The sequence below is a fragment of the Hyaena hyaena genome, unplaced genomic scaffold (assembly GCF_003009895.1).
Source record: "Hyaena hyaena isolate Hyena2069 unplaced genomic scaffold, ASM300989v1 scaffold_19, whole genome shotgun sequence".
NCBI classification, from domain to species: domain Eukaryota; kingdom Metazoa; phylum Chordata; class Mammalia; order Carnivora; family Hyaenidae; genus Hyaena; species Hyaena hyaena.
In genome coordinates, this window is record NW_024080651.1 from 124573 (window position 1) to 147884 (window position 23312).

A 23312-nucleotide genomic window follows, 5' to 3' on the forward strand; every position below is an offset into this window, starting at 1 on the left:
CCCACGTGAGCCTGCTGGCCCTCCCGCTTAGCCACTCTGAGCCTCGGGAGCAGCTGAGACTGCTGAACTCCAGCGGGAGGCAATGTGTTTTTCGTTTAGCAGGTGCAGGAGGACTAACGAATAGATTCTTGTGCTTTTTTCCCAACAGAATCTCGAAGGAACTCCAGTTTATAAAGGATGGTAACATCTCCTTTTGCAGGGAGCATCCCTTCAAAAATCAGGTAGCTGAGAGGCACCGCGTGGCCCGGTCAGCTAAGCATCCAGCTCTTGATTTCGGTTTGGGTCTGATTTCTCAGTCCTGGGGCCAGGCTCTGCGCTGACAGCAGGGATTCTCTCTCTCTCCCTCTCTCTCTGTGCCTTCCCCACTTGTTCTCTCGTTCTCTCTCTGTCTCTGTCTCTCCCTCTCCTTCCCCCTCCCTCCCTCAAAGTAAATAAAACTTTAAATTAAAAACAATCAGATAGCTGAAGGCCCAAGAGTTCAAGGGATTTGATGATGCCTGGAGCTTGAATGAATTCTCCTTTAGTTTGTATTATTTAGTAAGTTATGTTTAATTAGTAAATTCAAATTATAGCAACTATCATGCATTTTTTCTTCTTTTGTTTTTCCTCCCTCTTTTTGAGAAATAAAGACATCTTTCCAACTCCCACTTATTAAGCCCTGCTCTAAATTGCTAATCCACAAAGCAAGCTTCCTGTCGAGTGGGTACAAGTAGCAACTCCTCTTTTTTTTTTTTTTAATTTTAATGTTTTTTATTTATTTCTGAGAGAGAGAGAGAGAGACAGCGGGAGCAGGGGAGGGTCAGAGAGAGAGGGAGTCACAGAATCCGAAATAGGCTCCAGGCTCTGAGCTGCCAGTACAGAGCCTGACGCAGGGCTCGAATCCACAAACTGTGAGATCATGACCTGAGCCGAAGTCGGATGCTTAACCAACTGAGCCACGCAGGTACCCCGCAACTCCTCTTTGTTGATGAAGGAAACCAAAGCTTAGAGAGGTTAAGAAACTGGACTAAGGTCACACAACTTGAGAAGCAGGACAGCAGGGCACTGTAGCCAGCTCCACCCATTTCCCTTTGGGGAATCACTTGCTAACAGAACTAGCTAGAACAATAAATACATACAAACATAAAGCCAAAAGAGAAAGAGGCCAAAAAATGGATATTCATTGTTTCAAGGGTATGGGAAGTTTGGGGTGATGACAGCTTCAGGTGCAGCTCTGTCCAGGGGTTCCAGTGATGTCGTCAGGACCTTCTCCATGCTGATTTTCCATGCATTGGCTTTATGCTTTGCCTGTCTCTGCAGGGAGGGAGGGGTTACCCAGCAGCTCTCGGGGTACAACCTGCCAGCTTGGCATCAGCAGGCGGAGATCCTCCCTTCCCCTTGGTTCGAGGGGAAGATTTAGGATTAGGTTCCATCAGACCAGCCTGGGTCACATGCACCTTTTGCCCCTATCACTGTGGGACTCATTGCTCAGATTGCTCAAGCCTGAGAGGACAGTGTGGCTTCAGCCCAGTGAGAGTGAGGGAGGGGACTCAGCGGAGAGTCAAGGTGAAATGACCAGACAGGGACGTGAGAACTAGGCAGACAAGCCACAGATGTCCAGTGTGACAGGGTGAAGGCACTGGCCTCTGGAACCCAGCCCCTATGTGTGGAAGTGCTTGGCTGTGGTACCAGGTGCTGCCTGGGGACCTGCCAGATGTCTCCCGGGTCACAGATTCGGCTCTAGAGGGATGCAGAACCCTGAAATTGTGCACACTTTGTACTTGCTGTAGGGAGAGCATATCCTCAGTACCTCTAAGGAGTCCACACCCAAAACCCAAATACGGTTCAGAGCCACCTGCAAGGTGCTGGGAAGCAAATGAGTACAGTTTCTCCGACCTAGGCAAGCTCAGAGATGAGATGCACCCTAATTGCTAACCTGGTGAGCCTGCTAATAACAACCCCTAATAATAGTCATAATTAGCATTAGCATTATGGCCACCTACTGTGCTCCAGACCCACAATGTCCAATGGGAGCCACTAGTCACATGTGCTAATTTACATTTAAATGAAGCAAAACTCAGTTGAATAACGGATACTGTTCCTGAGTCACATTCGCCAAGTTTCAAGGGCATAAGAACGACATGGGGCTAGAGATCCTGTTTTGGACAACACAGGCATCGAGCATTTCCAGAAAGTTCTATTGTGTTCTAGACATTGGTGCTAAGTGCTTTACATCCATTAACATATTTAACCTTTTTTAAAAAACCCAGAAGGGTAAGTTCTGTTTTACCCCATTTTATAGATAGGTAAATTGAAGCATGGAGGAAATAAAGTGACTTGCCCAAGGTCACACAGCTGCTGAGCGGGAGAGCCAGGATTCTCATCCAGCCCTTGGATGCAACACCTGCCTGCTTCTCCTCCTGACGTGGGCTAGACGTGGTTAGTCTGTTGTCTAGCTCGCTCTGGGCATGTTCGAAGCAACTGACCAGGAATTTCGTTCTTACTTCCTGCAGCTGCCCAGACCCCCAAAGGGAACGTAGGCACGCTCCAGGGCTGTGCGTGCCTTCCTCATCCAGCAGGCCCATGGGTCTGCGGAAGTGGGGCGCGTTGCCAGGGGAAACGCCTCATGCGGCAGGCAGAAGCACCCAGAAGAAAGCTGGCCGGTCTCCAGGGTGTGGGCTGGGAACGTGAGACACGCAGGCCATTTTCTCTGGGAACAGAGGGGCGGTGTGTGTGTGGGGGACAGAGAGGTGGCCGGGGTGGGACTGTCTTCACAACTCCGTCATCTCTAGGAGTGGCTTTGTTGGGGGGGGAGGGGGGGCGTTGCCAAAAGGACCTTTTTGCCACGATGCCCCCAGGTGAATGCTCCAGAACCAGGCCCTGGGGGGACCTCCTTGTCAAGGGGCTTCTGAACACCCCTGCGAGGCTGCGATGGGAGGCCTGTGTGCGGGAATCCCCCCACCCCCCCCGGCCCCAGGTCAGGGCAGGTTGGCGGCACTACCCTGTGCAGAACGATGCCCGGTGCCTATTTATAGCACCCCAGTAAACGATTAACTGGGGCCAGGCTAGCAGCAGCCGAATGAGAGAGAGGCTCCTGCTTCCCCTGCAAGGCCAACAGCCACATTTAGGGCAGGTTAAGAAGGTCGTGTAGAGGGAGGACTTTTCTAGCGCTCCGAAGAGCCACGTGTCAGGCTTTATCACTGTCTCCCTGCTCCGCGCTCTCTCCTGCACAGACGGGGCTGTGGAATGACCCTCATGTGTCTTTGCTTTCACTGTCCATCCGTGTGGCTGTGGAGGGCAGGGTGGATGTGTGTGGGTGGGAGGCTGGGGCAGGTCTGTTCTGGAACTGCGCTTGAGAGTGTGTAGGAGGGAAAGCTTTGATCCATTCACCAGTGCCTGCTGAGCGCCTGCTGTGTGCCGGGCCCCTTCTCTGCAGCGCATTGCAGGCCCGAGGGGCTGAGGGCGCAGAGGATCCCACCTTGAAGGAGGGCTTCGCCCATGTGCCAGATCACTGGGATCCCTGCTAACATCCTGCATCAGCAGCAGAGCACAGAAAGGATATTTCCCTTTTCCTTTCTTTTTAATAGACTTTATTGTTATTTTTTTTACAGCAGTGTTAGGTTCACAGTGAAAATCAGGTGGAGAGTACAGAGATTTCCTATATATCTGTCTCTTTATCTGCCCTAAAACTCTTCCGTGCTCTGCCCATTCATCCCTCCCTCCCTCCCCCAGCCCCTGGCAACCACTGAGCTTTTTACTGTCTCCATAGTGTTGCTTTTTCCAGAATGTCCTGCAGCTGGAATTGCACGGCATGTGGCCCTTTCGGATTGGCTTGTTTCACCCAGTAACAGTATTTCAGGTTGGACATTTTCCTTTTGTTGCTGTGATTCTCCCTCCGAAGCCGACGTGTGGCGTGGGAAGCGGTGGGGGGCTGTGAGGCCCCGGGCACGCCGGGGAGGTGAGGGGCGAAAGGTGATGGTGGGGCACAGGTTGAACGGGTGGGGCCGCAGGACCCGGGCTCCAGGAGCAAGCAGTTGGCAGTGGCTGTGACTGGCTTCGGCCCTGGGCCGAAGGAGCAGGTGCGTTGGCCACCTGGGGCTTGGGAGCAGGAGACCTTGATTCACATCCCAGCTACTTCACAGGCCAGATGGTCTCTGTCCCTCCTGGGTCGGCAGCCTCAGTGGGAGAACGGAACGACAGCAGTGACACCCACATTGCACGTTTGTCGTGAAGCTTTTTTTAAACATATATTTTAAAATAAAAATTTCTAACGTTTATTTTTTGAGACAGAATGAGCACGAGTGAGGGAGGGGCAGAGAGAGACACACACACAGAATCCAAAGCAGGCTCTTGGCTCTGAACTGGGGCTCGACGTGGGGCTCAAGCTCATAGACTGTAAGATCATGACCTGAGCCAAAGTTGGACGCTTAACTGACTGAGCCAGCCAGGAGCCCTTGTTATGAATCTTTTGTGGGATACACCTGTAGGTGTCTGTTGAATGAATAAATGAACCTAATGTGTGCCAGGCTCGGTGCAGGGTGGATAGTCACAGGTTGAAGTCCCCACTCTGCCGTCCAAAAGCTGTGTGCTCTCGGGCACGTATCTAACCTCACCAAGACTCAGTTTCCTCATCTGTAAAATGAGTACTAATACCCGTCCTGATGACCCTGAGGATTCGATGAAGTCACACACCAGGCAAGCCGCCAGGCTCAGAGAACACTTTATAAATAAATGTATAAAGTGCTTATGGTGTGGCTGCCACTGTGTTAAATGCTTTTGATGTATTGTGCCTGTGAGACTAATATAAATATTACCCATTCTCCTGATGGGAATGTTGAGGTTCAGAGAAGCGACCTGGTTTGCCCAAGATCATCTGTGCAAGAGCTGGGGTTTGGATTCTGGAAGTTTGATCGAGATCCTGGTGCTCATGGCTGACCATAGGGAGCTTGGAAGAGAGGGGAGTCATTTCAGCTTTGGGGGGGGCTCTCGGGAGGGAGTGAAGAGAAAGGCGTGTTAGTGAGTCCCGGAGGATGGCGTGGTTTTCCCAGAGTGGGAGATGGAGGGAGGAGTGGGTGGGGACATCAATGGAGGGGATCACACAAAGCAAAAGCTGGAGGTGGCAGTTGTGTGAGTCACACAGAAGGAACGGCACGTGTGACCAGAGCTGAGTGCAAGCGGGAAGGGGAGGGGACGAGATTTGGCAGGACCACACAGGAAGGTCAGGCCACAAAGTGGAAACAGTCACAACTTGCTGTCCTACCCCAGCCCTTCCCAACCCACCTCCTGTGCACCCCACCTATAACAAGTTTAAAATAGAAGCTACCAGCTATTTCCATGTAGTGCTTTTCCCTGCCACATTGTCCTTACGTCTGTCCCTTGCTGTGAGCTCCAGGGTGACTCTGTGGGGGCAGTTGTAGGAGAGAGCGTTTCCCCCCTCTGCTTTAGAGTTGGAGAAATCATGGACCAGAGAGTTCATTTCTGTTCGTTCTTCAGATCTTAAGCATCACCTCCTCCAGGAAGCCCTCCCTAATCTCCCTACCTCCTCGGGTCAAGATTCTTTGTTACTTGTTCTCAAAGAACCAAATTCTTTTGCTGTAGAGAACTAGCCTCACTTTGTCATAACATACCCATTTGTGGGACTTGGCTAATGTCTATCTTGATGGACTGTCACCTCCACAAGGACAGCGATTCTGTCTGCTTGGCACCTAGTACTAGACTCGTAGGAGGTGCTTCATAAATGTTGCGTGAACAGGCTACAGTTTTGGCCCCTGTGATAAATGCTGGGAAGGTGGGTGTTCCTACAACATGGAAGAGGCACACTGATCCCTGCTTGGGTAGGGAGGATCCAGGAATGCTCCCAGGAGGAGGTGACATCTGAGCTGAAGCCTGAATTGCACTTAGCTGGCTGGAGCATGTAGGGAGGGGCACCTGGCAAAAGGTGTGTGTGAGCAAAGGCATGGAGGAGAGCCCACAGCGCTGCCTTCCGGGAGCAGCATCCGAGGGTCAGTGGTCCAAGGCAGGGCTGGAGACGCCGGCCTGCTGGGCATCTGCTTCTGGTCCTCACAGCCCAGGGTGCCCGCAGGGGGGAGGCAGAGTGGCACAGCCTGCCCTCTGCTCATTCCCCTCTCTCCTCCTCACTTTGCCCAGATGCTGAGAGCTATTCTTTTTTTTTTTTTTTAAATGTTTTATTTATTTCTAGGAGAGATAGAGACAGCGTGAGCAGGGGAGGGTCAGAGAGAGAGGGAGTCACAGACTGAAACAGGCTCCAGGCTCTGAGCTGGCAGTCAGCACAGAGCCTGACGCGGGGCTCGAACCCACGAACCGCGAGATCATGACCTAAGCGAAAGTCAGACGCTTAACCGCCTAAGCCACCCAGGCGCCCCAACTGAGAGCTATTCTTAAGGCCATCCTGATGGCCCTCCAGACATCCTAAATTAACCGGCTTCTCCACTGTGAGTTTTTCGCAGACATGAGAGTCTGGGGGCCCTCATCGCTTTAGCTACTGCTGGCTCAGCGTTACTTACCCACCTGCACGGCTGGACGCCAACCACCTGAGGCCCCAGCCAGGGTGAGGTATGCCTTGAGTCAGGACGGAGGCAGCAGGCCTTGTAGGAGCAGATGGCTACTCGGCTGGTTTTTATTTTGGCCTCATATGCACCCCAGATATGGTGCTGGGTGCTTTATACCAGGCAGTCCCCTGGGCCAAATGTAGCCTGTTTGTGAAACTCTTAAATGCTCTTTGCTCTTAAATGAAGAACGGTTTTTACATCCTAAAAGAGAGTTGTAAAAACAAGAGACAGAAGGGGAGACACAGCATCCGAAGCAGGCTCCAGGCTCTGAGCTGTCAGCACAGAGCCTGACACGGGGCTTGAATCTACAAACTGTGGGATCATGACCCGAGCTGAAGTCAGACGCTTAACTGACTGAGCCACCCAGGCACCCCTGTGCTTTTTTTTTTTTTTTTTAATGAAATCTGCACATAGCAGCCCAGAGAGGTGGTGTGTCACCTCCATTTCACAGATGAGGAAACTGAGGCCTGAGGTCACCTCACTAATGGCAGAATTGCAGTTTGACCTAGGCCTAGTGGCTTTTTGAGCTCATGTTTTACCAACTTCACTCAGACTCCTTCCTTCACATGGTGCCAGCCATGTGCTGGGTCCTGGTTGAGGCCCTCTGCCCAGATTTTCCATAATCCTTCTGAGAGCCCTGCACACTAGGCTGTATTACTCCTATCCTGGCACAGAAGAGGTGAGCACAGAACCATGCGGAGAGAGTGGGGGAGGGGTTGAAGCCAGGCAGGGTTCAAGGTGGGCAGCATGAGGGTACCCTGTGTGGGTGGGGCAGGTGGCGGGAGTGAGGAGAGAAGATAAGGCTGGGCCCAGAGCCCCAGGAGCCCTTTCTTCCGTCTTTGTGGGTTGGTCTGGCTTTGCGGGTTGGCCCGGATTTCCCTGCCTGATTCCCTCCTGAGATTACGCCTCCTATGCGTTGTTTAAATATTTGCAGGTGAAGGGTTCGAGGGTGGGGCTGGTTTCTGCATGGTTGCAGGGTGGGGCTGGAAGTGGGCAGGGCTCACTGGTCCCACATGGAGGGGTGGGGCCGCAGCCCCAGAGGCCACTGAGGTCCTGACTAGCCTGTGGATGAGAAGCTGGGCTGGGTGACTAGAGCCCAAGGGCCCCTTTGCAATTGCCTGTTCACCCAACTCACACTCATGAGCGTCCACTGTGGGCCAGGCAGTGAACCCCACAGTCACGTGTGCCAGGTGCTGTCTCATTTGCCAATGAGGTAGGCCTTCTGTTATCCAACGCCCCACTTTACAGGTGGGGAGACCCGTGCAGCATCATGAGTGGTCAAGGATTCGACACCAGGTCAGTGACCCCACATTCTGGCTCCTAGCCTCCTAGCTTCCTGTCATTAGAGCTAATAAGCTGGTTTCAAAAGAAGTGAGCTCCCCATCATTGGAGGAATGCAAGGAGATGTTGGAGGACTCAGAATGGATGCTGGATGAAATCTTCCTGACCACTTTGACCTTTGAGGTTTCCCCCCAAAAAGACCCCCACAGGACATGGTTGTAAGAGCCATATCCAGGTGAGCCAGGTCTCCTGACTCCCAGCTCAGTGCTGTTTTGGTCCCCACATTGGGCGAGACTGAGGAACCCCTTCTCATAGATTTCTCAGCACTTTGGGATTTCAGAGGCCTGACTCATTTCTGGGTAGGTTGTAGGCAGAGCTGACCGTCAGACCCAAGTTTAAGTCCTGACTGTGGCCTTTCCTGGTTGTGTGACCTTAGGGCAAATTGCATAAACTCAGTTTACCCATATTTAAAAGGCGGACAAGAGGGGTCCCTGGGTGGCTCCGTCAGTTAAGCGTCTGAGTCTTGATTTCAGCTCAGGTCATGATCTCGTGGTTTGTGAGTTCAAGCACCATGTCGGGTTCTGTGCTGACAGCACAGAGCCTGCTCAGGATTCTCTCTCTCTCCCTCTTTCTGCCCCTCCTCCACTCACATGCACACAGGTGTTCTCTCTGGAAAAAAAACACCAAACTTTAAAATAGGATGATAATATTCTTGTCAGGATTAAATAACGTATTCTGTACAAAGTATGTGGCGCATAGTAGGTGCTCAGTAAACATATTCTTTTACTCTAAGCTGGGCAGTAACAAAAGCTGTTTGTTTCAAATGGTCTCCAGCTTCTGCTATGAGGCAAAGTATTTGTTAGAATAAAAGCCCTAGGTCTGAATCCTGCCTCCTCTGCATGACCTTAGGTGGGTTATCTAATAGCTCTCTGCCTCAGTTTCTCCATCTGTAAAATGGGACTAATTCAGTAATCTGTCTCATTCGGGTTGTCATGCCATAAACAGTCCCAGGAACACCGTGACTGCTCAAAAAAAAAAAAAAAAAAAAAAGCAGTGAGCTTTTAGCATCACAAAACTCCTACTGTGTGCTAGCCAGGCCTGCCCTTTTGCAAATAACACCCCATTGAATCCTAACCCCTGAACATGAGGGGCTGAGCTGGGATGCAAACGCGGGTCTCCGTGGCTGCAGTCACACCACCCAGAGCCACTGCCTCTGTGCTGCCTGAATCAGGCGTGATTAGAAAATCACATGGGCTCTGCAGGGAGCCAGGATGCCACACTCCCACTGCCACCATCCCCAGACCACCTGAGGTCAGATCTGTCGACCCCCACAGCAGACCGAGTCCAAGCTCGTGCCTGGAAGGCTGAGAGGGGAAGGGTACTTGAGCTGAGTGTCAGAGCCCTCTGTGGCCCTCCGTCCCCCACCACCCCATGCCCACAGGTCTGGTCAGTTCCCCGGGGAAGGTCCTCCCCTACCCCTTGTGAGTGTGGGCCCCAGCCTCTTCCTGAAGTGAGACAGTGCCCTCTCCTGTAAGGCTCTCAGGGACCCACCTTCCGGCTTCCACCCCCCACCCCCGCCTTTTTAATTTCCTCTTCTGGCCTCAGGCTGTCAGCGCCGTTATTAACTTCTGGGGAAGTTGGGAGCCAGCCTAGTGGGGGAGGCACCTCCCTTGTCAGAACCCCTCCTTAGGGCTGAGAACGACACCCTCCGTGCTGTGTTCCCACCTCCACTACTCACCCCGCCGCAGATCCATCATACCCAGGAGCCTGCCTTCCTGGGGGTCACCCTTTCAGAGTTTCAGGGTCCACAGCTCCAGACAGCCTTCTTCCTGCAGAGTTTGGACTTGAGATGATGTGTGTATACCGTCCAGGGAACAATGGGAAACAGATGATTCCTCCAACCTGAGCACATTAAGGGGAGTTTAATAAAGGTGATCTTGACTAAGGCAGGGTGGGGTGGGTGGGGAAAAGGGTGCAGCACCCTGTGATTGTAATAGTGGGGAACTGGGAACTGTTACCTGCCCCAGTCTGATACGGGGAGCAAGGTGAGCTGGCCAGAAGGGACTGGCTGTGTGGGGAAGGTCCCCAGACAGGAGCCGTGATTGCTGAGTCTCTTCCTACGGGTTTTGGGTCTGAAACCCGCCGGTGCAAGCTGAGCATGCGTGAGAGTAGCTTGCAGAGCTTGATAAACACCCCAGAGTTGCCAACTCCACAGGTCCCCAGTATTTGTATCTCCAGCCCGCTCCCAGCTGGTGCTGGTGCTGCTGGACCCTGTGTCAGCAGCTCTGCTCGGCCGCGTCACACTTGCTCTGTACCTGTCTTAGCTTGTCCTACCTTTTGGCTCTTTGGACTGAAAGGTCTTCCAGGGCAGGTCTGTTGGACTCCATCCCCGCTGCTCCATGCGCTCAGGGCATCAGGGCCTCTGCCCAGCTGAATTCGCCAGCGTTTGAACGGTTTGCAGCTTGTTGACTGTTGACTGTTGCCTGGAAGCACCCGTGTTGTGGCTTAGCGGTCCCTGAGGGGCGGATGTCGCCAAGATGGAGGTCCGTGCGCGGGTTTATTAGGGCACGCCTTTGGGATTAACACCCAGGGGGTGCAAAGTAAAGCAAGTGGCGGTGGACAAGGGGAGAAGATGGGTCATGAGGCTTTCATGGAAGCCACATGGGGAGTTCTCAAGTTGCTGGGATGGCCCTTCACTCTGTTCCGAGTTGGGGGCAGGGATGCCAGATCTCCACAGCCTACATGTTCCCATCACTGGATGGGATCCTCCCGGGGAAGCAGTGGGACCTTGAGGGAGGGTTTCCCTGTAGCCAGAGGGATCCCTGTCCCCTAAGGGGCTGGCAGCTGAGGGTTCTTACCTCCTAGCAGCCCCCAGTCCTGAAGGGGTCTATGTGGCACATTGTAGCACCTGCCACATCCTCAAAACCTGTCCAAGGAGCCGGAGAGGGGCCAGAGGCTGTCTCGTGGCCCCCAGTGCCCTCCCTTCTCTATCCCTGAGTCCTGTGGCCCCTGTTCCCTGACCAAAAAACGCTCTTGCTAACCCTCAAGCACACAGAACCTCCTGCCCATGGTTTTGCCAACAGCCGACTTCCGAATCTTAGCTTTGCTGGGCCCGGCCATCCTGCGACCCAGAGAGGCAGAAGCCCCCCGGACCCCACCCTGGCTTGTGCTGCGATGTGGAAGAAACACATCAGTGCTGTTATTGGCCATGTGCAGTGGTTACGGGGTCCTCCAGGCCTTCTGGAGAGAGGGAGAGGAAAGGGAAGGGATTGTACTATGTGATGTGTCATGTTCCTGAGGCCGGAGGTCCCAGGGAGTGCTTCTGACCCCTATTTCTGGGGCAGAGTGTGGTGGGCAGAGGCTCCCCTTGGAGTCATATTGACCAGCATATAAACCTCAGCAGGATTTATATGGATTTTCTGGTGACTTGGGCTAGGTAGTAACCAATACCTCCGAACTTATCTGTAAAGCTTGTGCTGGTGGCCGCTGTGAGGATCATGTGGGGCCTGCTCTGTGTCTCAGCTCAGGCAGTTGAAGCAAAACATCACAGATGGAGTGACCTAAACAGACACTTATTTCTTGCAGTTTGGAGGCTGAGAAGTCCAAGGTCAAGGTGCTAGCCCATTCAGTCCCTGGTGAGGGCTCTCTTCCTGGCTTGCAGATGACTACCTTGTCACTGTGCTCTGATTGTCTTCTTCTTTTAAGGACACCAATCCCATCATGAGGGCCTCTCTTTTATGACCTCATCCAACCCTAATTTCCCCCCAAAGGCCCCACCTCCAAATACCATCACACGGGGGCTGGGGTAGGGCTTCAGCGTATAAATCTTGGGGGGACACAAGCATCCAGTCCATGACACCATGTATGCTTAGCCCAGTGCTGTGTACCTAGTAAGTTAGAGCATTATTATTTTCAAAGACAGGCCATTGGCTGAAGCTTCTAGAATAGCATCAAGAGCCTGGGTGTAGATTCTGCTTCTGCCTCCTGTTCCCTGTGTGACCTCGGGTCTGTTGCTTAATCTCTCTGATCTTCATTCTCATGGTGTGAGAAATCGGTATAAAAAACCAACCACGGGGCACCTGGGTGGCTCAGTCGGTTAAGCGTCCAACTTCAGCTCAGATCATGATCTCGTGGTTCATGGGTTCGAGCCCTGCGTCGGGCTCCCTACTGTCAGTATGGAGCCTATTTTGGATCCTCTGGCCCCCTCTGTCTCTGCCCCTCCCCTGCATATGCTCGCTCTCTCTCAAAAGTAAATAAACTTAAAAATATATAAAAAGTAAATAAATAAAAATAGAACCAAGCCTCACAGAGCTGTGGAGCGGGTATAGCGAGTTAATAATACAGGTAAACGTAGAATTCATTCATTCATTCATTCATTCACTCATTCATTCATTCATTCATTCACTCATTCATTCATTTTCTGGCACTGAAGAGCTCATTTGGAGAGAGAAGGGTGGTGAGGATGCTGATGGTGGAAGTATCAGTCTGCCCTGGGTGCTATAACAAGGTGCCACACACTGGGTGGCTTAAACAGCAGAAATGTATTTTCTCACAGTGCTGGAGGCTGGAGGTCCAAGGTCATGATGTCAGCAGGGTTGGCTCCTTCTGTGGTCCACGAGGGAAGGCTCTGTTCCCGGTGTTCCTTGTGGATGGCCCTCTTCTCCCTGTGTCTTCATGTGGCCCTCCCTCTGTGGTGGTCTGCCTTCCAGTTTCCTCTGTGAGGACACCAGTCAAACCAGATGAGGCCCCACCCTCGTGACCGCATCTTAACATCATTACCTCTGTAGAGATCTTGGCTCCAAATAGATCACATCCTAAGGTACTAGGGGTTAAGATTTCCACTTGTGAATGGGTGGGGGTGGGGGGGGCAGTCACGGTTCAGCCCATCACAGTTGGGGAGGTGAAGCCATCCCTGAAAAGTGGGAGCCGGGTGGGTCTTTGAGGCCAGAGGGGTAAACTGAGGCCCCACAGGGCAGTGCCAGCCTGGTTGGTAGCACAGCCGGAATGTAGGGCGGGTCCTGGCTGCCTCTCATGGCTGGAGCAGATGGGTGCCGCGGTTTCTGCACCTGCCCCGGGGGAGGGCGCGGACAGGCAGCAGGGCTCCTGCGTCATGTCACAGTCACTCTAGCAGGCGACAGCGGATGGCCGCCCCTGAGGGCAGGAGGGCTACAAGCTGCCTACCAGAGCGCTGGCCCTGCGCGTGGGGCCGTCAGCTGCGTTAGCCCTCCCCCATGCTGTCCCCCTCTGTGACACTGGCACCGGGCTGGCCCCGTGCTGCCAGGCATTCTCGTGCAGGATCGGTGAGTTGGAAGAACACACTCCTATGTATTTCTCCTTTACCTCACACTCTCACCGGACTGGACGATATCGCGGGCCCCAGTGTGTGGCTTTGCTACACATTGGGCAGTTCCCTGACACCAGCTGATGGCCTGCCCTTCATTGAATTCTGATGCTACCTGCCTGGAGTTGGTGCCAGGTCCCACAGGTTAGGGGCCCCATGCCTGGAAGACCCCCCCCCCACTTTAGGTGCAAGTCTCAGATTGTCATGGTACTTGTTTTTTTGTTTGTTTTGTTTATTTATTTTTGAGAGAGAGAGAGAGAGAAAGAGAGAGAGCGTGTGTGTGCACAAGTAGGGGAAGGGCAATGAGAGAGAGAGAGACACAGAACTCGAAGCAGGCTCCAGGCTCTGAGCTGTCAGCACAGAGCCCGACACGAGGCTTGAACTCACGAACTGTGAGATCGTGACCTGTGCTGAAGTCAGATGCTTAACCAATTGAGCCACCCAGGCATCCCGTCCCCTCTACTTCTCGACAGCTACATATTGGGGTTCTCCTAACCCCTTCCTGGGGTTCAATCGTTTGCTCATAGAAGTCAGGGAAACATGTTTACCAGTTTATTACGAACGGGCATGGTAAAGGATACAGATGAACATCCGGATGGAAGAGATGTTAGGGCAAGGTCTGGGGGGAGGGGCATGGAGCTTCTGGGTCACCTTGTGCCACCCTTTCATCACCTCCATGTTCAGCAACCCAGAAGCTCTCCAAGCCTCATACTTTATGGAGGCTTCATTAACACACACACACGATAGATAGTTAACTCAGTCTGCCTCCCCTGTCTCCTTCCTGGAGGATGGGAGATGGGGCTGAAAGGTCCAAGCTTCTCACCATGGCTTGGTCTTTCTGGTGACCAGTCCCCATCCCAAAGCGATCCAGGGGCCCACCAGGCATCACCTCCTTAGAACAAAAGACATTCCTATCACCCAGGAAATTCCAAGGGATTTAGAAGTTCTGTGTCAGGAACTGAGATCAAAGACAACAGAAGATGCTCCTAGTTCTGTGATCATTTAGGAAATTAGAAGGGTTTTAGGAGCTCTGTGCCGGGAACTGGGGGCCAAGACCAACAGATATATGTATTTTTATTATTTCATAGTCAGTAAACTATTGCCCAAAGGACAAACCTGGCTCTCCACTTGTTTTTGTAAATAACGTTGTATTGGAACAGAGCCATGCTCATTCATTTACATATGGCTGCTCTCCTGATGCAAGGGTGACGTTGAATAGTTGAGACAGAGACCAGATGGCCAGCAAAGTCAAGAACACCTACTCCACAGATCACAGTTTGCAGACCCCTGGCTTTGTGCCTTGCTGACTTTAGTTCTAGGTACCACATCTGCCCCTGGAACTTCCTTGTTGTGCTGACTTGGAGAAGTGTCTTCATCCATTTGTGCAGCTAAAACAAAAATATCACAGAGGAGGTGGCTTAAACAACAAACATTTCGTTCTCAATGGTTCTGGAAACTGGGAAGTCCAAGATCAACGTGCCAGGAGTTCAGTGTCTGCTGGGAACCGGCTTCCTGGTTCAGAGACAGCTGCTTTCTCTCCGTGTCCTCACATGGCAGAAGAGGACAGGGAGCTCTCTGGGGTCTCTTTCTTTCTTTTTTTTTTTTTTTAATGTTTTATTTATTTTTGAGAGAGAGAGAGAGAGACAGCATGAGCAGGGGAGGGTCAGAGAGAGAGGGAGACAGAATCCGAAGATAGGCCCTAGGCTCTGAGCTGTCAGCACAGAGCTTGACGCGGGGCTCAAACCCACGAACCGTGAGATCATGACCTGAGCTGAAGTCGGACGCTTAACTGACTGAGCCACCCAGGCACCTCTCTGGGGTCTCTTTCATAAGGGCACCAATCCTCCCCATGACCTCGTCACCTCCCGCCGGCCCCACCTCATCCCACTGGGGATTTGAATTTCAACACACAAACTTGGGGGAACTTAAACATGCAGTCCATTGCAAGGAGCATCCTCCACCCCAGAGTCTCAGTTTTCCTCCTCTGTAAGTGGGGAGAGTATTACCCTGAGTTGTCGTGATGACCCCATGAGGCAAAGCAGGCAGGAGAGAACTTCACAAAGTGCGACACTCTCGGGACTTACCAGTTCTGTCCGTTCCACCTGCTTATAGCCTCCACCTCCATCTTCGAGGCAAAGCCCCTTCTTTCCACACTCCCTGCAGGTTGCCGTTGACAGCAGTTTCCTCTGCAAGGTTAGTCTTGTTTCTTTTTAACCTGGTTTTGCCTGCATACGTGTGCTTGATAAGCAGAAGAGTGTAGTGCAGGGGCCAGGTGTGACTTGTTACAGGGCAGGAGGGTGTCTGTTGAGTCAGCATGTACTCTGGATCAGGCACTATGCTGAGTGCTTTACCTATAGTGCTTCATTTAAGCATCACCATAGAAGGTTTGCCTTCATCCAACAGATACTTACTGAGTGCCTGCTGTGTACTGGGCATTCTTCCAGGTCTTGAGAGTAGGGCAGTGCATGACATATGTAGAACTCCTGACCACACAGAGCGTAGAAGCCCATGAAATTGGAGATGCCAAGGACAAAATAAGCCCAGTGTATAGTGTGTTCGAGGCAAGAGGCACTATGGAGAGAAATAGGTAGAAAATGAGTATGTTGAGTGTTGGGTGGAATAAGGGCTGAAGTTTTTTTTTTTTTAATGTTTATTTTTGAGAAAGAGAGAGCACATGCACGAGCAGGGGAGAGGCAGAGAGAGGAGGGGACGGAGGATCCAAAGTGGGCTCCGTGCTGACGCAGAGAGCCCAACGTGGGGCTCGAACTCATGAACCATGAGATAATGACATGAACCAAAATCAAGGGCCAGACGCTTAACTGAATGAGCCACCCAGGCGCCCTGGGTTGCAGTTTTAAATAGCACGATCAGGCCTGGTAGGTGGCATTTGAGCACAGAGTTGAACTGTGTTTGATTTCTGGGGAGAGAGCATTCCAGTAAAGGAAATGGCACATGCAGAGGGCCATGAGATGGGCCTGTGACCATCAAGTTGGGCAGGCAGCAAGAAGTGGTGTGTGGAACTGTGGGGGGGTGGGGTTCAGAAGGTTAGTGGTGGGTCCAGGTCGCATAGAACCTTGTGACCCATCAAGAGGACTTGGGCCGTCACTCCACGTGATATGGGAGCCATGGCGGACCTCTGAGCAGGGGAGGGGTGTGATCTGACTTACCTTGTTTTTGTTTTTCTTTTAAACTGAAAAATATTTGGGGCCCCTAGGTGGCTCAGTTGGTTAAGTGTCCGACTTTGGTTCAGGTCATGATCTCACAGTTTGTGGGTTTGAGCCCCACATTGGGCTCTGTGCTGACAGCTCAGAGCCTGGAGCCTGCTTCCCCCTCTCTCTCTGAACCTCTCCCGCTCACACTCTCTCTCTTTTTCTCTCTCTCTCTCTCAAAAATAAATAAACATCAAAAAGTTAAAAAAAAATAAAGTGCAAAATATTTATTTATACTATATTAACACATAATATCCACACTTCTAAAAATTGTGGCAAAATACACAGAACGTAAAATTTGCCTTCTTCATCACTTCTAAGTTCGGAAGTGCTAAGTAATTCACATTGTTGTGTGGTCAGTCTCTCTTCATCTTACAAAACTACAACTCTCTACCCATTATGTACTAATTTCCCATGCTTTCCTCCCCTCCCCTTTCCAGTCCCTGGCAACCGCCGTCCTTTTTTCTGTCTCTGTGAACTTGCCTCCTTTAGGCACCTCTTATATGTATATTGTCTCTTTGTGCCTCGCTTATTTCACTTAGCATGACGTACTCAAGTTTCATGCATGTAGTAGCATTTTTTTTAAGTTTATTTACTTATTTTGACAGGGAGGGGCAGAGAGAGAGGGAAAGAGAATCCCAAGCAGGCTCCACACCATCAGTGCAGAGCCTATGCGGGGTTCCATCCCACACACCATGAGACCATGGCCTGAGCCGAGATCAAGAGTCAGATGCTCAACCAACTGAGCCACCCAGGCGCCCCACAATTTCCTTCATTTTAAAGGCTGAATTATATTCTCTTGAACGTGTTTGCTACATTTTGTTTATCCATCTGTCCATCAGTGGACACTTGGGTCGTTTCCACCCTTGGCTGCTGTGGACAGTGCTGCCACGAACATGGGTGTGCAAATCTCTCTTCAACACTCTGCTTTCCGTCCTTTGGGGTATATACCCAGAAGCAGAATTGCTGGATCAGATAATTTTCTGTTTAAGTTTTTGAGGACCTGCCATCCTATTTTCCTTAGGAACTGCATAATTCTACATGTCCATCAGCAATGCATGAGGGTTCTGATTCTCTGTATGCGCCCTTGCGTTTATTTTCCGTTTTTCGAGAGGAGCCATCCTAATAGGTGTAAGGAGGTCAGTATCCCATCACGGTTTTGTTTTGCACTTCCCTGATGATGAGAGATGTTGAACATCTTCTCGTGTGCTTATTGGCCATCTATAGACCTTCTCTGGAGATGTGTCTGTTCAGGTCCTTTGCCCATTTTGGAATCAGGTTGTTTTTTGTCATTGAGTTGTAGGAATGCATCATAGAATCCAGATATTAGCTCCTTATCAGATACACGGCTTGCAGGTATTTTCACCCATTCCGTGGGTTGCCTTTTCACTCTGTGTATTGTGTCCTTTGATGTACAGAAGTTTCGTTTGTTTGTCTTTTTACTTTAATGTGGTCCAGTTTCTTTTTTCTTTCTTTCTTTCTTTCTTTTTTTTTATTTCTAGGAGAGAGAGAGAGAGACAGCGTGATCAGGGGAGGGTCAGAGAGAGAGGGAGTCACAGACTGAAACAGGCTCCAGGCTCTGAGCTGGCAGTCAGCACAGAGCCCGACGCGGGGCTCGAACCCACGAACCGCGAGATCATGACCTAAGCGAAAGTCAGACGCTTAACCAACAAAGCCACCCAGGCGCCCCGGTCCAGTTTCTTTTATGTTAATTTTTGCCGCCTTGACTTTTGGTGTCACAGCCAAGAATTCGTTGCCAAATCATGGTGCTTCTCTGCTATGTTTTCTTTGAGGAGTTCTGTAGTTTTTGCTCTGGTATTTAGGTCTTTGATGCATTTTGAGTTGATTTTTGTGTATGGTATAGGTGAGGGTCTCACTTCATTCTTTTTTCATGTGGTCATCCAGTTTTCCCAAGAGCATTTGTGGGAAAAACTGTGCTTTCTTCCACTGAATGGTCTTGGCATCCCTGTCAAGATCATTTCATATGTACTGATAGACGTGAGGGTTTATTTCTGGGCTGTCTATTCTTACCATTGTGTTTACGCCAGTACCTCAAAATATGCTAGTGTTTTGATTATTGTAGTTTTATAATGAGGTTTGAAATCAGGAAATATCAAACCTCTAGCTTTGTTCTTCTTTTTCAAGATTGCCTGTTCATGGGATTCCATACGACTTTTGGAATAGATTTTCCTTTTTCTGCAAAAAAGCACCCCAAAACAACATCAACAAAATGCCATTGGGATTTTGATGGGGATTACATGTAGATTGCTTTGGGTTTTATTGACGATGATATTAAGTGTTTCAGTCTCTGAACACATGGGAAACCTTGCCATTTATTTGTATCTTTAAAAAGTTCTCTTAGCAGGTTTATTGTAGCTTTCAACATACAGGTCTTTCACCTCCTTGGTTAAGTTTATCCCTAAGTATTTTATTCTTTTTGATGCTACTTTTTTTTTTTTAGTGTTTCTTTATTTTTGAGAGAGAGAGAGCATGAGCAGGGGAAGGAGAGAGAGAGAGAGAGAATCTAAAGCAAGATCCATGCTATCAGCACAGAGCACGACACGGGGCTCAAACTCACAAACTGCAAGATCATGACCTGATCCAAAGTTGGATACTTAACTGACTGAGCCACCCAGGTGCCCCTCTTTTTGATGATACTGTAAACAGAATGTTTAACACTTTGTTTTTGGATTGTTTATTGTTAGTGTTTAGAAATACAGCTAGTTTTCACGTGTTGAGTTTGTATCCTGCAACTTTGGTGAATTTATTTATGACTGCTAACAGCTTTCTTGTGGAATTTCTAGAGTTTTTTGAGCATAAGATCAGCCAAAATCAATTTACTTCTTCCTTTCCGATTTGCATACCTTTTATTTATTTTCCTTGTCCTAAATCATCTAGCTAGAGCATCCAATACTACGTGGAGTAAAAGAGGCGAGTACAGACATCTTTGTCTTGTTCTTGACTTTGAAGGAAAAGCTTTCAGTCTTCCACCATCACGTGGAATGGTAACTCTAGGTTTTTCATATATGACTTTTATTATGTTGAGGTGGTTTTTTCCTGTTCTTAGTTTGGTGAGTGTTTTTATGATGAACAGGTATTGAATTTTGTCATCTTCTTTTTCTGTACCAACCGAGATGCTCATGTGGTATGTTTTCTCTTTGTTACGTTAAAAAATTTTTTTTAATGTTTTATTTATTTTTGAGAGAGAGAGAGAGACAGTGGGAGCAGGGGAGGGTCAGAGAAAGAGGGAGACACAGAATCTGAAGATAGGCTCCAGGCTCTGAGCTGTCAGCACAGAGCCCGACGCAGGGCTCGAACCCACAAACCGGGAGATCATGATCTGAGCCGAAGTCGGGCACTCAACCAACTGAGCCACCCAGGTGCCCCTCTCTTCGTTATGTTAATGTTGATGTCTTACATTGGTCGGCTTTTGTGTCTTGAACGCTCCCTACATCTTAGCAATAACTCCTACTTGGTCATGGTGCGTGTGGTCCTCTCTGGATACTGCTGAATTCTGTTTGCTAGTGTTTTGTTGACGATTCTGATGGAGTCATTCATTGGAGACATTGGTCTCTAGTTTTTGTGTCGTGTCTTGCTTGGCTTTGCTTTCCCAAGTAATGTCGGCCTCATATAACACAGGTGTTCCCTCCTGTTTCATTATTATTATTATTATTATTATTATTATAGAAGAATTTGAGGAGGATTTGAGTTAATTCTGATTTTAGTTGAGTCTTCTTGTTTCTTTTTTGTTCTTAGTCTGACTTAGAGGTTTGTCAATTCTGCTGATCTTTTTGAAGAATCAACTCTTGGTTTTGTTAAAACCTCCCTTCGTATTTCTGTTTTCTATTTTGTTTATCTCTGCTCTGATGTCTGGGATGACCTTCCTTCTGTGAGCTTTGGGTTTCGTTTGTTCTTCTGTAGTTCCTCGAGGAGACAGGTTAGATTGTTGATTGGAGATCTTCCTCATTGTTTGAACGTGAGCACTTCCAGCTATAAATGCCCCTTGTACCTGCTTTCTTTGCATCCTGTGGATTTTGATATGTTGCCTTTCCCTTTCCATTTGTCTCAAGATACTTGCTAATTCCTCTTGTGATTTCTTCTTTGACTCCTTGGTTGTTGGAGAGTGTGTGGTGGTAGGGTGCTGGGTGACTCAGTCTGTTGAGTGTCTGACTCTTGGATTGTGGCTCAGGTCATGATCTCATGGTTCGTGGGACTGAGCCCTCATCCTGTTTAGCATTCTCTGTCTCCCTCTCTGTCTCTGCCCCTCCCTTGCTCTCTTGCTCTCTCTATCTCAAAATAAATGAAAATAAAAGAGTGTGTGGTTTAATTTCCACACATGCCCTTTGTTTCTAGTTTCACGCCATTGTGGTCAGAAGAGACACTTTGTACGATTTCTGTCTTTTAAGGTTTGGTAAGACTTGTTCTGGGCCCTGTCTAGAACTTGCCCTGTCCTGAGGAATGCTCTGTGTGTACTTGAGAAAACCGTGTCTTCTGCTCATGTTGGGTGGAGGGCACCGTCTGCCCCTTAGATCCAGTCAGTCCATGATGTTGCTCAGCCTCTCCGTTTCCTTATTGATCTTCTGTCTGGTTGTTCTGTTGACTTACCATCTAACAAGATCCTTGCGGAGCCGCTGGGCGGTGGAAGCAGGGAGACAGTGAGAGCTGTCCAGGCGACATGTGACTTGGAGCAAGGCCAGCTGGACGAGACAGGTGCTGGTGCAGAGGATGAGAAACGGTCAGGCTCTGGGGTGGTAGAGCCAAAAGATTTTCTTGACTCTGGGAGTTGGTACCCGGTAAAGGAATTTGCTTCGGATCCTATAGCTAGGAAGTGTTTGTACCAGGGTTTGAACCCATGCCTGTTTGGCCCCAGATTCGTAGCTCTTAATTAACCACTATGAATCACTATTATCCCAGCTGCCTGGACACCCCTCTCTATTCTCGAAAGATGTCCCGGTCTGGGTGCTTGTCAAGCCCCTTGTGGCAGGTTCTCACACACTGGGTTGTCGGCCAGCCTCAGCGTATCCTGCCTCGGGGAGCAAAGGAAAGAAGGAGGCGGGTACCTGGAGAGAAAAGAGAGGCAGGTAAATGCTTTGAGACTTGTGGGCTTAGTGGCGTGTTGTAGAGGAACTCAGCCCCTGGAATCGGACAAGCCTGGGTCCAAGCCTTGACTGTCCTCCTCACAAGCTCCGTGACCTGGGGCCGATCACACCACCTCTCTGTGCCTCTGTTTGCTCCCTTGACAAGCAGGGCTGATAATGCTTCTGCCCTGTTTACCCACAGTTATGATGCTAGGAAGGCGTTTTTTCAACTAACGTGTGTACCAACGCAAAAGTCATTCGTGACCTTTCTTTTCGTTAATTTTAATTTTATAAATTTTTTTCTATTTAAATTCAAGTTAGTTAATACAGTGTAGACTTGGTCTCAGGAGTAGAACCCAGTGATTCATTTCTTAACATATAACACCCAGTGCTCATCCCAACAAGTGCCCTCCTTAATGCCCATCCCCCAGTTAGCCCCCCCCTTTTCCCTCCTGCACCCTCAGTTTGTTCTCTGTATTTCAGAGGCTCTTGTGGGGGACGCCTGGGTGGTTCAGTTGGTTAAGCATTTGACTTCAGCTCAGGTCACGATATCCCGGTTTGTGGGCTTGAGCCCCACGTCGGGCTCTGTGCTGACAGCTCAGAGCCTGGAGCCTGCTTCAGATTCTGTGTCTCCCTCTCTCTCTGCCTGTCCCTCACTCATGCTCTGTCTCTCAAAAAATATATAAACGTTAAAAAAATTTTTTTAAGAGTCTCTTATGGCTCAGTTCATGATCTCACAGTTCGCGGGTTCAAGCCCCGCATCAGGCTCTGTGCTTATCAATCTGATGGGTGTTCGGAAGCAGCCCCTGTGGGGACTCTAAAAACAGGGGAATTTTATTCTCCTGAACAGGTTACCATTTCAGCCAGAATAACATTAAAAGAAGCCAGGTGAGGTTTTAGGCAACTAACACTTACTGCAAGCACCCTGTGTGCCAGGCTCTGTGCTCAGCACATGGTGTGCGTTACCTTGTTCAGTCTTCCTGTAGCCCCACGAGGGAGGTGCTATTCCTGTACGCCCTTCACTCAACAAGAAAACTAAGGTTCAGAGAGGTGATGTGATTTGACTGTGGGCACACAGTCAGTAGCCACAGTGGCCGGGATACGGAGCTGAGATGGGGAAAAACAAAAAGAACAAAACCAAAACGTCCTAAGCCAAAAGTCTGGCCATGGCTTCCTAGCTTTGTGGCCTTAAGTAGGCCAGTTTGCCTCCCTGAGCCTCAGTTTCCACCCCTGTAAACAAAGTCAGTGCCTGGGCTTTGGCTAGATAGTTTCAGACGTAGAAATGCAGCTGGCAAAGCCCAGCTTAGGGCTCGCTGAGCTCAGCGGTCAGCGCTGTTCACGGCTCCAGTGCTGACTTGGTTGTGTGACGCTGTTCACAGCGCTAGTGCTGACTTGGCTGTGTGGGCAGACGCTGCAGAGCACGGCCCCTGGGGATGCTCTGAGTTCTGTTTTCCCCTCCCAGAGGCGACCAGGAGGAAGGGAGGAGGGGCATGGGGAGCCCAAGATTGCTTTCTGGTGGGTGTATTGCTGAGCTGGTCTGGCGGAGGCAGAGCGGGCCATGGGGCAGCCAGGAGGCGAGCAGCGGCTCATGGAGGGGGTTGGGGCCAGAACTGCTCCTGTTACTCCCACATTGCAGCCCTGGCAATGGAGAGCCAGGACTGGCCTTTGAGGTGCTCTCTCTTGGCCTCCTCAACCTCAAGGTGGGGAAACCGAGGTTCTAGAGAGGAGAAGTAAGTGCTTTGCTAAAGCCCTGTAGTGACGCTGGGCAGAGTGGGGGCCAGAATCCAGCAAAGCAGAAGGGTGTTCGGGCCACCAGAGAGTCATCTCTGTGAGCAGGGGCACGGCTGTCCTTTCA

General features: G+C 50.2%; 1 protein-coding gene across 1 annotated transcript in view; it reads left to right on the forward strand.

The window, feature by feature from the left end:
* Positions 1-23312, forward strand: part of SGSM1 (small G protein signaling modulator 1) — a 96097-nt gene that overhangs the window by 9181 nt on the left and 63604 nt on the right. The window lies entirely within an intron of this gene.